Raw genomic sequence first — 14,205 nt, forward strand, 5'->3', positions numbered from 1 at the left:
AAAATTACTCACAAACTGGATAATACCCATATTCCATAGCTTTGGTGTGGCTCTTGGTGTGTCATAAAAGAAATCTGGCCAACTACATCATGAAGCATTTAATTTTTAAAAACATTTATTTAATCTTATTTTTAACTTTACTTTATGTGCATTGGCATCTTGGCATCAGATCTCCTGGAACTGGAGTTACAGACAGATGTGAACTGCCATATGGGTGCTGGGAATTGAACCCAGGTCCTCTGGAAGAGCAGCCAATGCTCTCAACCACTGGGCCATCTCTCCAGCTTTGAAGCATTTAATTTTTAAAGAATAATTTTATTATGAATTTTTATACATCCATATAATATTTTTAATTAAAAATTTTTGTTCTTACTAGTTATTTATGTATGAGTGTATGCGCATGTATGTAGAGGTGACCAAGGAGGCCAGAATGGAGCATCAGATCACTTGGACCTGTGGTTGCAGTGCTTGTTAGCCAACTGCTGTAGGTGCTGGGTCTTCTGCAAGGGTAGAATGTGCTCTCGTTGACCAATCTCCCCAGCCCATACAATGTGCTTTGATCATGTCCTCTCTCCAGTACCCTTCCTGGTTTCCTTCATTTCCATTGATTCTCTTCTTCTTCCCAAGCGATCTTTTCCTTTTTCATATCATCTGTTTGCTTCTGTTATTAAATGAGTTCCAGTAAGTTCTAGGCTTACTTAGAGAGCCTTGGGTGATGGGCTGTTTGCAGGATGATAGGAAACTTGTGGGTGGCCATAACACTGAAGAAACTGTCTCCTTTCCCCTGCATGTATTAACTACCAATAGATTATTTGGGAATAGCAGGCTGTCATGAGCCTCTCTCCCATCCAAGACAGAATGTCATAACCTATTTAATTCCAACCAAGTACACTCGAGTAGTCTAATATACTCTTGTCTCTGAATTAAAGCCAATGTGGACTGTCTTCAGGTTGCTGCTAGACATTTAGGAGTAGGAATGATTAAACATTTCGGCTAAGGAAGATCAAGAGAAGAAAGCTGACGAGCTTGCTGTGTGAAAAGGGGGCAGAGTAGCAATTTGCAAATCAGTCCACAAGCATTTCCAGGGCCTCTGCCAGCTTTCAGAGTTTAATGGAGAAGGTAATTGGGGGATATAAATGACCTAAAGGCACTTATCTGTTTAGATGGCATGATCTCTTCTGGCAGGATGATGCAAAAGCCAGAGCGTGGTCTGAGGAAGGGAAGGCTGGACGGTGTCCTTTGCTGAGTTTGAATGATGACAAAGGATGAATTATGACAGGCTAGCAAAGACACAGCAGGAATTGGGCACTGTTCCTGAGATTTTACTTATTACTCTGAATATCAAATAAAAACCTTACTCTGGTACTGGTGATGGACAGAGGAGACTACAAAAGTGTTTTCTAGTTGTTAAACCATTAATGAACTGGCAGATGACCTTATCAAGAAGGGGCCAAGGCAAGGAAAATGACAGGATGCCCCAGAGTCAAGTAACTCCTCCAACTTTCGGGGATTGCAGGTTGAGAGTCTGTGGCCAGGAAGTCAGAGAAAGCCAGCAGAGCCTTCATAGCCCCATGCTCTGTCTCACTGCATCTGCAGATGTCAAAGTCAAGGCCAGAAACTGTTCTGCCCAAAGGAGAAGCATAGCCAGTGGTACTCATCCATCCATCATTGTCTGTTAGATTGGAGCCTTAAGTATGGCTCCTTTCTTAGCATTTTCTGGTCCTAACATGGATCATGTCTGATAAACCCCATGGCTCTCTCAATGGATGACTTTGAGGTACGGACCAATAGCAATACATTGTGTTCATCTCTGGGCCTGAGTGTGTATCCCTCCTGGTGAGTGTTTAACCTAGCTAACATTCCAGTGTTTATTATAAACTAGGGCTCAGTATCAAGATGCATGGAGAGAGATCCTCTAAGATCCTCTAAGTGAGATAGTAATAGTTACTCAGAAGAGGTCAAAGCATTCATGAATTGGAAGGGGGAGAAGACTTGACGTACCAGGGAAACATCTTGTGGTATCACTTCTCCTTGGTAATTTGGTGCTCATGATAGCTTTATCACCTTGTTTAAAGTTGAAGAGAAAGAAAAAAATCCAGGGGTTCCTGTCAATGGGACTTCAGTATTTTGTACACACACGGAACAAAGTTCTCTTGCATGGAAAGCCGTGCAAGGCAATATGCCAAATGGCGCAGTGTTTCTCTTTTCCTCAAAAATTGTTTGCTATTACAGAAGTAGCAGCATACAATGTGCAAAACTAACATGGGTAGCCAAAAAAAAAAATAAAACTTTTTATTTCTTTCACTACACAATGCCCATGACAGCCCTTAAATGCCTGTTTCCTTAGAACTTTCTCTGTGCAAGAAGACACAAGGAGTCACAGATATACTGCACAAGGTATATGTGATACATAGGAGTTCATATTTCAAGTTCATTTTATTTTTATACAGAACTAATTTAAAGTGATAAAGAGGGAAACAGCACAAATGACCCTCATGTCCCCTGTCCCAAGATTCACTAATCAGTGAATCCACGACTCTTTATACTAACCCTCTCTATGAGGAAGTCTTTGGAACTATCTATTTGTTGTGTAAGGCTGCAGGTAAACTGTGTATGAAGCCTTTTCCCCAAGTGCTTTCAAAAACAATACTTTCTTGGTAGGTGGTTTGGAAATTCGGAAGAGGGAAGGTATTTTAAAAGCTGGGCCTCGCAGTTCAGGTCTATATACCAAACTACTAGGGAGTTCTAAGGCAGAGGATGGGATGTTCAAGGCCTTTCTGGTCTACAGAGTGAGTTTAAGGTTAGTTTGGAAAACTTAGTGAAACCTGTCTCAAAATGGGAAGACTTAAAAGCAAAGCAAAGAAAAGACTGGAATGTGGCTCAGTGGTGGGGCATCTGCTTAGTGTGTGTGAGGCCCTGAGTTCAATCCGCAGCACCACCACCAATGTCCTTTAGAATGCATCTAGAATTGAGGTAGGGTGCCAGAAAAGAAACCTCAAAGGAAGGCTTGCATTGACTGTATCCAGCAGAAGTCATGCCCAGGCTGGCTGTGTACCCAGTGACCACTCAAAGCAGAAAGCATCTAATGCACAGAGATTAATTAATGTGAGCTAATTTGTTTCTGATTTTAAACCTTAGCGTCTATAACCTAATTTACTTACCTGTTTTTTGTTTTTTTGTTTGTTTGTTTTTCTGAGACAGGGTTTCTCTGTAGTTTGGAGCCTATCCTGGAACTAGCTCTTGTAGACCAGGCTGGCCTTGAACTCACAGAGATCCACCTGCCTCTGCCTCCCGAGTGCTAGGGTTAAAGTCGTGCTCCACCACCGCCCAGCCAGTTACCTGTTCTTTACTTGCTACCTGACCTGTGATTGGATATGATAAACATAGGTGTTTAAAAACCAGGAAATGGGCTGACAGAGATAGCTCTATGGTTAAGAGCATTTGCTGTTCTTGCAGAGGACCTAAATTCAGTTCACAAAACCCACACTGGAATTCAGCTGGTCACAACTGCTTGTCATGGTAGATCCAGGGTGATCTGACCTTTTCTGAACTTCAAGAGCACCAGGCACACATGGTACACATACATACATGTAGGTACTCAAACATAAACATAAAATAAAATTTAAAAACTGAATCTTTAAAAAAGACAACAAAAAGAAATATGCTTCAATGTCTCGTCTTAAAAATGGAATAATTTATCTTCCCAGCTCCAGAATGTGTTATCTAGAAAATCTTACTTAGAAAGAAGAAAGAGACAAGAGAGACGGCTCAAAGGTTAAAAGCAATTTTTGCTCTTGCAGAGAAGTGGGGTTCAGTTTCATGATGGCTCACAGCCATCAGTAATTCTAGTTTCAGGGAATCTGACTCCCTCTTCTGGCCTCCATAAGCACTGCATACATGTGGTGCCCACACATACATATAGGCAAAAACACACATTAAACTAAAAATAAAAATAAAAGAAGAAGGATATTTTCTTTGGCAGTAAAAGAAGGAAGAAAGAGAAAGAAACATAAAACTAAAAAAAGAGGAGAAAAGAAAATGAGATAAATATACATTTTCGTTTTGCTATGCCATCTTTTACAATCTGACCATATATCTGACCATATTCAGATTTACAAGGTGGTTGCACAAAAATAAGCTAGTATTTCTAAAGCCAGATGGAAATGGCTTTTGATTGCATAGACTCCTACCTGTCTCTGAGGGTGCCAGCAATCAGAAGTTGCAAAGGAAAGCAAGCTTGGGTTCTCCAGTGTCAGAAAAGAAGGCTGAAGTAAGCACAGCCTATCAGTTAAATCCTCTCAGTAAATCAGAACTAAAGTTAGGAATTACTCTTTCATGGTCTCACTTCCAGTGTTAGAGTCATTAATTTATACCCTTTTGCTTCTACTGGGTGCTGATTATTTGGAATATATATATTCTTATATATATATATGTGTATACATACAATATATCACACAAATATAATATAATTTATATAATATATACATTGTACATATATCATACATATAACATATATTATATATAGCATGTATATTATACATGGAGAGGCTCTGCTGGCTCACAGTGCTGGGTGTATATGACTGTCCTGCCTTCCTGATCTTGGTCAGGTGGAAAAGAAAAAGTCCAACCAGATCATATTTTCACTTCCCAGCAATAAGACTATTCAACCTCAGTGACTAAGGTAATGAAAATTTCCCTGTGAGCTGAGAACCAACTGCAGAACTGGTTAGCAGTGGGAATTTGGCTTAACCTGGCAAAGACCAAGTCTAATCAATCAATTAATTATATGATGTGTTGGGGGTAAGAATATCACTTTGCAGATGAGGCTGGTTTTGAACTCAGGGTGATCCTTCAGACTCAATGTTGGGCTTTCAGGCACATGCCACCACATCCTCCTGAAGAAGAAGGATGAGGAGAGGAGAGGAGAGGAGAGGAGGAAGAGGGGGAGGGAGAGGGGAAGGGAGGGGAGAGAAAGGGAGGGGAGAGGAAGGGAGGGGAGGGGAGAGGAAGGGAGGAAGGGGAAAGGAGAGGAGGGGAGGGGAGGGAAGTGGGAAGGGAGAAGAGAAGGGAGGGTTGAGGAGAGGAGGGGGGAGTGCAAAGCAGATGCCGCTGGTCTGGAGAAAGCAGAGGCAGATGACCTACCTTATTGCCAGACTTTCAGCAGCCGAGAGATTGTCCTCCATCTGCCCAGGCTCATGACTAGAGTTTCTCACCCTGGAACCCACTGAGCCTTTGCTTCCCCCGGAAATCTCAGAGTAGCTTCTTAGCTATATTCTAATCACTTCTGTTTTGTTCTTTTCTCATAGACAAATTTCAGATAAAGATACAGATTCTTTTCCAAAGTTTAAATTTTACTTATTATTATTGCATATTTATCATGTGTCTGCCATGGTGTGTGCATAGACACTAGATTCTCACCGTCCATCGTCTGGGCTGCAGGGATAGCACTTGGGTAATCAGGCATGGTGGCAAGCATGCTCATCACTGACCCATCTCACCCACCTGAGGCTATGTAGTCTTTAAAAGTCTGGTAGAATCTGAGTGTTTCTTCAGTGTAGAGGAAATTTTGGCTCATCTTGTTTGAGCTGCCTTCTGTGACCTCAGCCTGGTTGAGCCCTCATGAGCTTTGTAACTTGGTGGATTGTTAGAGAAGGGGTTTGATTAGTGCCTCTCTCAGTGTCTGGGTTCCCTCTTGATTCACCTGACATCTCCCCTTTTTAATCCCTTTAGCTTTATCCTCTGTTCTCCCCTCCGTTCCTTTCTCTGTTCCAGCTACTTGGACCACTACCTGCTTCTCAGACACGGGAGGGACTTCCCCACTGCACAGTGGTACTTGTATTTCCTTTGCAAGAGTTTCTCTTAAGCCTGGGCTTCATGTGTTGGGGCCATGTATTTGAAGTCTTTTCTCATCTATTTGGTGAGGCCTATCCAGGACACCTCAGAGTTCTAATATTATGTTTTATAATACATTCAAAACCTGAATCTTGGGTTAATTTTTTTCTCCTTAGTACTTAGCACTTTCTAGCCCCAAATACGTATTTTTTTTTTCGAGACAGGGTTTCTCTGTGGCTTTGGAGCCTGTCCTGGAACTCGCTCTGTAGACCAGGCTGGTCTCGAACTCAAAGAGATCTGCCTGCCTCTGCCTCCCGAGTGCTGGGATTAAAGGCGTGACAAATACGTATTTTTACTTGGCGATTTTTCCTGTTCGTTAGACCATGTACCAATAGAATATTTTCTGTGTTTTTGTTTTCTGCACCTTTTCCCAGAATACGGATAAGTGGCTGACATTCATAGAGATTTATTTAGTCCGTGAGTAATGAATGGAGCTGGCCTTTGAGGAGAGAATACAGGACCCTGTAATTTAAAGTCTCCCATAATGTCAGCTCAATAAACTCCCCAGCACTCATCCTTTATAACTGAACAAGATCAGAAAGCCCTTGCACAAAAGTTCATTTGAAACGCTAAGCTAAAAAACAGAAAACTAATTAAAGGGACGTTTATTTCTTGATCGCATTAGGGCCTAACTTTGGAGACATATACCAGACCAAAGGAAAAGATCGGTTCCTAAAAGTGGCAAAAGTAAAACCTAATCTATAAGAATATGAGGGAAGAGACCTATAGGAAATAAAGGGGTCGACGTGGCACTTTACGTTTAAACAAGAAGGTGCTGATGCAGATGTGTGTGTGGCGTGGACCTAAATGGTTGATGGGGGGCATGGGTGTGGTCTATGATTCAGCAAAAAATGGCTGACATGATGGCCAGGGAGCCCAAAATTAAGCAGCGATGTAAGCTGCTGTGTAGCTGTTCCTGGCTGCACGCCACCTTTCTGTGAGTTTTGTATGAGTATGGTCTTGATGCCAGTTGTCTTCACCTCCGCCAGTCTGCCCCTGTATGTCAGTCTGTTGGTTTGAGTGTCTATCTTCATGTGACTGGTCTATCCACCTACATGTGTGTCTTTGTTTGCCTGAGTGTGGCCCATTTGTGCTGGTGTGTGCCTGAGTACCTGTTTGAATTTGCTTAATCCGCAGCAAATAAAACACATCTTATCTGTCCAGGGAGCTGAACAATCTCTAAGCTTCCACCTCCCTCAGCCCTGCTCCTTCCCTGATGTTGTAGCTCAGCTCCCACAAGACCCCTGAGTTAGATTCTCATTTCTTCTCTTTCTTAATTAGCAGAATGATGAACCTGATGACAGTTTATTAGTCTCCCCAAGATCTATTTGTGTAGTAGATGTTTGGCCCAGTTATATGGCCTGAAACTCATATACTTTCTTGCAAACTTCAGTCTCTAGACGACAGACTGAGAAAGCTGCTCAATGCATTCCCCTTTGAATTATACAGATTCATTAACTGTGTTCTGAAACAAAAGGGAAAGTTGCACAAATTTAAATAAACAGAGTGTGCGGAGTAGTTCTTCACATGTCTTGGGTTCTGGCATGTGGAGATGAATCAGTAGCTCATGCTCTTTGAGATGCCACTTCAAAATTCAACTGTTTTGTGAGCAGCTGAGTTTTAAAAAGAAAACAGTTTTTACTCCTGTAGCAGGAGAGACCTAGGCAGGTGAAGTAACTACCCTAGGGTTATAAGATAGCTAAGGGCACAGTTGCAGTAGAATCTGCCTCCTGACTCATTTCTCCTCCATACCCTGCTTTAGCTGGTGCTATGACCATTCACTCCAGCTGGAGCCATGAGCTCCATCTTCCTTATCCATTAGGAGGTCAAGTATATTTGGAATAATGTAAAATAATCTCCTAACTCTTGATGCTTCTTCAGCCTTATGGGCTCTGTTGTCTATGCGTTCCCCACAGTTCACCTGTGTTCTAGCAACAGTTTTCTAAGTGATTTCCTATTCTCTCTCTCTCCTTTAAAAAAAAAGATTCACTTTTATTATGTTTACTTGTGTGTGTGTGCGTGTCTGTGTGAGTGTGTGCATGCTTGTGAGGCCAGAAGAGCATGAGGAGATGGTTACAGGTATGAGCAGTTATGAGTGCTGGGGACTGAGCCAAGGACCTCTGGAAGAGAAGCAAGTGCTTTTAAATTCTGAACCATCTTTCTAATCCTGTTTTCCCTCCTTCCTATCCTTTCTCTAAGATTCTTTTTTAAAAATTTAATTTATTTATTATATATACAGGGTGTTCTGCCTGCATGTGTCCTTGCAGGCCAGAAGAGGGCACCAAATCTCATTACAGATGGTTGTGAGCCACCATGTGGTTGCTGGGAATTGAACTCAGGACCTTTGGAAGAACAAGCAAAGCTCTTAGCCACTGAGCCATCTTTCCAGCCCTCTAAGATTCATTTTTAAGTTTTTAAATTGTGTGTATGTGCGCGCTCGTAGGTTTCATGAGTGAGGGTGCTCTTATAGGCTGGAGGCATCAGATCCCCATAGAACTGGAATTACAGGGAGTTGTGATCCATCTAATACAGGAGCTGGGAACTGGACTTGGATCCCTTGGAAGAGTAGCAATCGTTCTTGATGGCTGAGCCATCTCTAGCCTTGTTTCCTTTTTTAATTCACCTCTCCATGATTTAAAAAAAGAAGTGTCCTTCCTGATAAGGACATCCAAGTCTCTTGGTAATCAATCATCTATTTGTTTACAAAAGAGCTATATTTATTTATTAGCCTATTTGTTTATACTATACCCTTTAACAATTTCAGTCTAGCATTATGGCATATTCTTCATTTCTCAGCCACAGCATGGCTTCCAAGTCTCCATGTCAGAATTTGTGTACAGGAAAAAGTAATCAGTGTCTTACATAAGATGCAAATTTAAACATCTCATACATTAAAGACAGCTAAGAAGTAGCTGTGATAATCCCATAGTCGTCAGTGCCCAGAGGCCCCATCTTTCTTTCTTTCTACCCTCAGTACACGACTTGCTTTCTTCTTATGATTTTGTTTTCAGTGCTGGGAATTGAACACACATACTAGACAAGCACTCTACCCTGAGTGCTAGCCCCAGCCCATTGTTTATGTCATCAGCATATGCTAATTATCTATTATTAGATGATGATGGGCTTCATTATGACACATTCAGACATGTGTGAAATGTACTCTGAGTGTTTCCACCTGCTGTTACCCTCATCGCCCTCCTACACCCACTGATCCCCTTCCTCTTCCGAAATCTCTCTTCCACTTTCATGTCTTGTCTTGATGACTCGATGCATTTCATTAGAATTGTTTACTGGAGCATAAATGCGGCTGCTATTTTAAGTCTGGGAATCCTCCCATGGCCACACCACTGAAGAAAATGTCTGTCTTTCCTCTAGCAACCACTAACTGCGTATAGATTCTCAGGCTCCTCAACTGCGGGAAAACACAAGGAATGCCTCAGCATTCAAGAAGGGGCAGCAGCTTCTCATTTCGTTTTTCCTTTCATTTTTCCCCTTCACGTTCACTAGAACCAGCTTTATTTGCAGTTTTTAACTCTCAGAACCAAGACTCCCCCTACACTGAGAGAACTAGGGTTTATAACCTCCATTTGGACAAGCAGAATTTGACTTACAAATGGAGAATATGAAAAGACGTGGTTCAAGCAGAGAGAATTTCCTTGCAGGACTGACTGTGGACTCAGCCGCATGGAATGTTGCTGGGCAAGCTGAAACGGACCACAGCCTGGAAGATATTGACTTCTTAAGGCCCAACTGAAACGTTCTCCAGGCACTGTGAGTCACAGGCGGTTGACATCCTGGGGGTTCCTGACCCCCAAACACTATTCCCTCTGAGAATGGTACTTTATGTGCTGTGATCTGTGATGCTTCCTTTGTTTCTCGTCAATTCCTGAAGGCTTTCCTCAGTTTCTCCCTGGGCACTGCACAGTGGAAAATGTGAGGATTGGACTTCCTCGCAGGATCTTCCTCTCCGGGCGGCGGACCATTTTCCTTTTCTCCAGATGGTCCTCATAGACTAGCCAAAGAGTGGACTGGGCTGACCATCTGTTTCCTGTTACCTCTCAAGGTGCCTAGCCATTCAGCCGGGCGACATAGCCCAGGGCACCAGCTGACAATCTTTGCTGCCCCAGGTTGGCCTCACACTTGGTCATAGTAGGTAGGATAGGACAGGAGCCATGCTCAGAACAGTTTGAGACTCATGAGCAAAGATGGTTTGTGCCTGCTCCCGTCCAGCCAGTTTGCCTTATGGCAAATATAAAAGATGCTTCCATATACTTAATCTCCTTAAGCTGGGGATGACTTTGGGGAGGGAAAAAGGCAAGGATTATGTGGGCAGGCAGGGCAGAATGGAACATAATTCTGAGTTACCATATCAGTAAATAATTTGATCATAATTTGCAATTTACCCTCCTGTTTTTGTTGTCTTGCTTTTTATTCTTTCTACTTAATTATATGTTTATTTATTTACAGTGACTAAATAGCTATATATTCCTGGTAGAAATGTTGTAACATACAGATGGAAATTTAAGATCATTTACTATCCTGCACACTCGAAAAATAACTATTATTTATCTTGCTAAGTGCCTATTCAGTGCTCTGCACAGATAAATGGCTCGATTACTCTTTCTATACTGTTTCCTCTGTGAGTTTTTCTTAATATCAGACTATCAACCATTAAACATTAATAAGTAGTAATTAATATAAAGTACTTTTGATGAGTAATATCTTGATGCATGATGATAGCATAATTCACCTAACCAATCTGTAATTGCTGGACATTAAGGGTTTTTCAATTTGTTCCTATTTTAGATCATCCCAAATGAAAAATCTATGTACAAACCTTGTTTAAAGTATGTCCATTTCCTAAAGATACAAGTTCTTTTTTTTTTTTTTTTTTAAGATACAAGTTCTAAGGACAGGCTACTATACTGTTAAACTGACTCAAGAAAAGTATCAGTGCTATAAATTTCACACTGCCTTCAGTAGGAGATTGCCTGCCTGTCATCCCCCTTCCCTCCCTCCCTTCCTTCCTTCCTTCCTTCCTTCCTTCCTTCCTTCCTTCCTTCCTTCCTCCCTTCCTTTTTCATATGGTTTTTCCACCACAAGTGCCATCATTAAAGGATGTATGTGTATGAGAGAGGCTAAGTCTGATACAAAGAGCCAGACATCCATTTCTGCCAGGTTCCCATAGTGACCTGGAGTGTAAACTGAACCAGACTTGGGAGGAGGAATGGATGATGATGATGATGATGATTCATCCTGTGCCAGAAAGGGATCCACAGAGCTCTGCATCCCAGGAGGTGCTCCCCTCTGAACACTCTCCATTTCCATTAGCCAACTCTGTGGGGATCATGCCTGGCTCTGGGTTTTTAAATGGCTCTTTGCAGAGGCCAGGTGGTCCCACCTACAGGGAGCAGCACAAGTGCGCTCTGCGGATTGGAGAGGTTGTTAGCTCAGAGTTGGGCATGGTGGCTGGCTCTCGGAACAAAGATTCGCCAGGGGTGCTGGAGTCCTGCTGGACATCCAGGCTGCTTCACAGGTGAGGGTTACATAGCAGCCTTCTGTGAAGTGGAAGTGGTGGTTTATAATGCCCCAGGATGGTGCTGTACAATCGTGTAAGACTATTGTCACATACTCACCTTCTTTAGATCTATATTTACTGAGCCTTTTGAGTCTCCAGCTGATCACTATAGCTTTTTTACCTCCCTCCTGGCATAACCTTACCGCATCTCCCCCGTCTGACAAACTTGCCAGGCTGGCTCTATCCTGTTCCTTCAAGTCATATACTGTGGCAATCCTGGGCTGCATTTGTCTCCGTCTTTTTATATCTCTATAAAATCATAATTTTAGATCCACAAAAATTCTCAATGATGCCAAACAGTTTGTCCCTTGATTATCTACACTCCTGTACTTTCCTTCCTAACTTGTTTAGACAAGCAAGTCCCGTGGCCTCACTAAGATCAAAGTCCTATAAAAGAGGCTTGAGTCTTTGCTCTATGTTTCTATTCCATACCTTTTCTTGAGCAGTGGCCCCGGTGGCAAACATTACCTCAGTTTCTGGGCATCAAATGACCCAAACTTTGTCCTACCCAGATCTGAATCTGTTCCAGAATTTATCATCAAAATTACATCCTATGACCTCCCTTCTTTTTTTAAAAAATTGTTTTTATTGAGCTATATATTTTTTCTCTGCTCCCCCCTTTCTTTTCCTTCCCCTTCTACCCTCTCCCAAGGTCCCCGTGCTCCCAATTTACTCAGTAGATCTTGTCTTTTCTACTTCCCATGTAGATTAGATCCATGTATGTCTCTTTTAGGGTCCTCTTTGTTGTCTAGGTTTTCTGGAATTGTGAATTGTAGGCTGGTTTTTCTTTGCTTTATGTCTAAAAGCCACTTATGAGTGAGTATATACACACGGTATTTTTCTTTCTGGGTCTGGTTTACCTCACTCAATGTGATGTTTTCTAGATCCATCCATTTGCTTGCAAACTTCAATATGTCATCATTTTTTTCTGTAGTGTAGTACTCCATTGTGTAAATGTATGATATTTTTCTTGTGCATTCTTCAATGGAGGAGCATTTAGGTTATTTACAGGTTTTGGCTATGACAAATAATGCTGCTATGAACATAGTTGAGCACATGTCTTCGTGGCACAATTGAGCATCCTTTGGATGTATACCCAAAAGTGGTATTGCTGGGTCTTGAGGTAGGTTGTTTCCTAATTTTCTGAGACATTGCCATACTGATATCCAAAGGGGTTGTACCAGTTTGCATTCCTACCAACAATGCAGGAGTGTTCCCTTTACCCCACAACCTCTCCAGCATAAGTTGTCATCAGTGTTTTTGATCTTGGCCATTCTTACACGTGTAAGATGGAATCTCAGAGTTTTTTTTTGATTTGCATTTCTCTGATAACTAAGGATATTGAACATTTCCTTAAGTGTCTTTCACCATTATAGATTTCTCTGTTTAGATCTGTACCCCATTTTTATTTATTTTTTAATATTTATTTATTATGTATATAATATTCTGTCTTCATATATACCTGCAGGCCAGAAGAGGGCACCAGATCTCATGTGAGCCATCATGTGGTTGCTGGGAAGTGAACTTAGGACCTTTGGAAGAGCAGGCAAGGGGCTGGAGAGATGGCTCAGTGGTTAAGAGCATTGCCTGTTCTTCCAAAGGTCCTGAGTTCGGTTCCCAGCAACCACATGGGGGCTCACAACCATCTGTAATGAGGTCTGGTGCCCTCTTCTGGCCTGTAGGCATATACAGACACAATATTGTATACATAATAAATGAGTAAATATTAAAAAAAGAACAGGCAATGCTCTTTAACTGCTGAACCATCTCTCTACCTTTGTACCCCATTTTAAAAATTGGATTATTTGTTCTTTAGATGACCAATTTCTTGAGCTCTTTGTATATTTTGGAGATCAGCCTTCTTTCAGATGTGGGTTTGGTGAAGATCTTTTCCCATTCTGTAGGCTACTGTTTTGTCCTGTTGACCACGTCTTTTACTTTACAGGATACCTCCCTTCTTACACCAATCCCAGATCCAGATTTTGTTTGGCTTGTATCTGTCTGCTTCTGCCCGTTTGTCCAGCAGTCTTATTTGTGTCTTCATGTCCAGCAGAGGTTTCATCCAATCTTCTTCAACCAATACCATGACTAAAATGGTCTTTGCAAAACCCAAGTTAAACCATGCTATGCTCTGTACCCTTGTCTCAAATATTTTGGTGGCTTTTCTTATTCCCTCAAGGTTGTTATGTTGTGGTAAAATATATGTAAAATTTACCTTCTAATTGATTTTAAGTGTTCCACTCAGTGACACTGAATACATGTGTATTGTGTATTTATCACCACTAATTCAAAAAGATTTTTTATTATCCTCAGAGAAAGCTCTGTAACTATTTTTACTTTCTTTTCATCCCCAGCTCCTGTAACCATAAATCCATTATATTTCTTGTCTATGAATTTGTCTCTTATAGTTATTTTGTTCAATAGACTAATAAAATATTTAAAGTTTTATTCTGGTGTCTTTTGCTTAGCCTGTTTCCAAGGTTCATCTTTGCTGTAATATGTATAACACCATCATATTTTCATTACTGAGTAGTATTTAATCATATAAATATGCCATATTTGGGCAGTCGCGGCGCCGGCGGAGCAGCGGCGCAGTCGCGGCGCCGGTGGAGCAACACAGCGCTGCAATCAAAATTAGGCTCTGGGGGACCGGCGGCAACAGAAGCAAGTGGCGGCGGGGACCGGCGTGGAGGCAGAGGCACAGTCTCGGCGCCGGTGGAGCAACACAGCGCTGC

This window comes from Microtus ochrogaster, chromosome 2 (genome assembly GCF_000317375.1).
Source record: "Microtus ochrogaster isolate Prairie Vole_2 chromosome 2, MicOch1.0, whole genome shotgun sequence".
NCBI lineage: Eukaryota > Metazoa > Chordata > Mammalia > Rodentia > Cricetidae > Microtus > Microtus ochrogaster.